We start from the raw sequence: 3,361 nt of genomic DNA on the forward strand, positions 1-3,361 counted from the left end.
TTTATTGGTTGAAGCAGTGACAAAAGCACATCCAGTTCTAAGGAAAGGGGACATAGATGCTGCTTCTTAATGAAAAGTGTGACAAAGAATTTGTGGACACATTTTTAAAACACCACACCTTGAATATATGTGCATCATAAACTAATAATAAATGAGGTAATAGCAACTTTCTGTATAATTTAGGACCAAATGAAAAAATCTTTGGATCCCATATTATTCCACACATATATAATGAATATGATCTGCTATAGCTATAACTAATTTTGATTTTTGACTTATAAATTTGTATATATAACGAATTAAATATTAAAATAATTATAGAATTATTTTATGTATTATTTTTATACTATTTTTATATTTTATACATTATTTTATTATATATAAATACTACCTGTGTTATATAAATATATGAATATATTATGCATAAATATATTTATACATTAATATATATTTTGTATTTTATTTTCTATTTTACAATGATATAGAATTATAAAATTATATTTAAGTTATATGTGTATAACCAATTAAATATAAAAATAATTCTATATTGCTCGTTGCGCAGTAGTGCTAGCGGCTTCGCGTTTCGGTACTCGGACCCGGCAGCCGCTTTTGGTGCTAAGCTGCTAGGAAGCCTCTCTCGGCGAGCTCGTTGGAGCTTGAACCCATTGTCACTCCTCCGACTTACCGGCAAAAAAACAAAAAAAAAACAAAAAACAAAAAAAAATGGTTGAAGCAGATCGCCCAGGAAAGCTCTTCATTGGTGGGCTTAATACGGAAACAAATGAGAAAGCTCTTGAAGCAGTATTTGGCAAATATGGACGAATAGTGGAAGTACTCTTGATGAAAGATGAAAGACCGTGAAACCAACAAATCAAGAGGATTTGCTTTTGTCACCTTTGAAAGCCCAGCAGACGCTAAGGATGCAGCCAGAGACATGAATGGAAAGTCATTAGACGGAAAAGCCATCAAAGTGGAACAAGCCACCCAACCATCATTTGAAAGTGGTAGACGTGGGCCGCCTCCACCTCCAAGAAGTAGAGGCCCTCCAAGAGGTCTCAGAGGCGGAAGAGGGGGAAGTGGAGGGACCAGGGGACCTCCCTCACGGGGAGGACACATGGATGACGGTGGCTATTCCATGAATTTTAACATGAGTTCTTCCAGGGGACCACTCCCAGTAAAAAGAGGACCACCACCAAGAAGTGGGGGTCCTCCTCCTAAGAGATCTGCACCTTCAGGACCAGTTCGCAGCAGCAGTGGAATGGGAGGAAGAGCTCCTGTATCACGTGGAAGAGATAGTTACGGAGGTCCACCTCGAAGAGAACCGCTGCCTTCTCGTAGAGATGTTTATTTGTCCCCAAGAGATGATGGGTATTCTACTAAAGACAGCTATTCCAGCAGAGATTACCCAAGTTCTCGTGATACAAGAGATTATGCACCACCACCACGAGGTTATACTTACCGTGACTATGGTCATTCCAGTTCACGTGATGGCTATCCATCAAGAGGCTATAGCGACAGAGATGGATATGGTCGTGATCGTGACTATTCAGATCATCCAAGTGGAGGTTCCTACAGAGACTCATATGAGAGTTAGGGTAACTCACGTAGTGCTCCACCTACACGAGGGCCCCCGCCGTCTTATGGTGGAAGCAGTCGCTATGATGATTACAGCAGCTCACGTGACGGATATGGTGGAAGTCGAGACAGTTACTCAAGCAGCCGAAGTGATCTCTACTCAAGTGGTCGTGATCGGGTTGGCAGACAAGACAGAGGGCTTCCCCCTTCTATGGAAAGGGGGTACCCTCCTCCACGTGATTCCTACAGCAGTTCAAGCCGCGGAGCACCAAGAGGTGGTGGCCGTGGAGGAAGCCGATCTGATAGAGGGGGAGGCAGAAGCAGATACTAGAAACAAACAAAACTTTGGACCAAAATCCCAGTTCAAAGAAACAAACAAAAAGTGGAAACTATTCTGTCATAACTACCCAAGGACTACTAAAAAGAAAAATTGTGTTACCTTTTTTAAATTCCCTGTTAAGTTCCCCTCCATAATTTTTATGTTCTTGTGAGGAAAAAAGTAAAACATGTTTAATATTATTTGATTTTATGACATTGCTTTTCAACAAGCAAATGTTAAATGTGTTAAGACTTGTTGTACTAGTGTTGTAACTTTCCAAGTTAAAGTGTCCCTAAAGGCCACTTCCTATATGATTTTTCCCAGTAAGTGAGGCAAGCAATTCTAAGATCTTCCACAAAACATCTAGCCATCTAAAATGGAGAGATGAATCATTCTGCCTATACAAACAAACTAGCTGTTAGAGGGTGGTTGGGGTATGCTACTCATAAGATTTCAGGGTGTCTTCCAACTAAAACCTCCATGATCTCAGTATGAAAAACCTGAAATCAGATGCCTATGTAAGGAAATAATCACCCAGTAAACCCAAAAATGCAAATGGATAATGCTGGCCATTTTGCCTTTCTGACATTTCCTTGGGAATCTGCAAGAACCTCCCCTTCCCCCTCCCCCAATAAGACCATTTAAGTGTGTGTTAAACAACTACAGAATACTAAATAAAAAGTTTGGCCAAAACCAAAAAAAAAAATAATAATAATAATTCTATATTATTTTAAAATAAAAATAATTTTATATTTAATTGCTCATACTCATAAAATTCTATAATTTTTTTATAAAAATGAAAGGTCTTACTCTCATTGAGAATAATTATACTCTGATTTATTTCTTCTATCCAGAATTTTATTTATAAAGTTTATTCAAAGCTGGGCACTCCTACATCATAACCTAGAGAGGCATACTTTCAGCAAATTTTCAGGGTGAATAATTATGCTAAGGTAAATTAAAACTTTTTGGTCATGAGTTATCAATTTGTTTATTGATAAAATGTGAAGTGTAGCAGATAATTGACAGTTCTGCAATCCTCAGCCAAATTTTTAAGCTACACTTCAAATCATGAGAAAATTCTATACCAAGTATTTAGAAAACTAAGGCACTTATTCTTCAGACACTCAACCCCAGCTCATTATGCACATCAATTAAACACATGCTTAGAGGAAGAGCATATCACACAATATAATACAGAGTAGCTATTGAAATATAAAATACAGTAAACTGGACAATAAAATCCAATTCATAAGAACACAAGAGCATGAATCAGTCCTACAACCCACACAGTTCAGCTGTAACAAAACCTTCACGCCTAAAACAAAGTTAAATTCTTTGAAATGTATTTGAATTATTGAAACTTTTCTTACTAACCTATTCATTACTTGTTACACATTAACTTACGTAAAACTGTTCATATATTTCATTCAACAATTTTTCCCCTAAATCCTTACTGCTATATTC

The 3,361-nt window shown here is 37.3% G+C and overlaps 1 pseudogene; it reads left to right on the forward strand.

Annotated features, from left to right (window-relative positions):
* The first annotated feature begins 556 nt into the window (after positions 1-556).
* LOC120363904 (RNA-binding motif protein, X chromosome-like) lies at positions 557-2,005 on the forward strand (annotated as a pseudogene).
* The last annotated feature ends 1,356 nt before the right edge of the window (positions 2,006-3,361 follow it).

This window comes from Saimiri boliviensis, chromosome 1 (assembly GCF_048565385.1).
Source record: "Saimiri boliviensis isolate mSaiBol1 chromosome 1, mSaiBol1.pri, whole genome shotgun sequence".
In the NCBI taxonomy this organism is placed as follows: Eukaryota; Metazoa; Chordata; class Mammalia; order Primates; family Cebidae; genus Saimiri; species Saimiri boliviensis.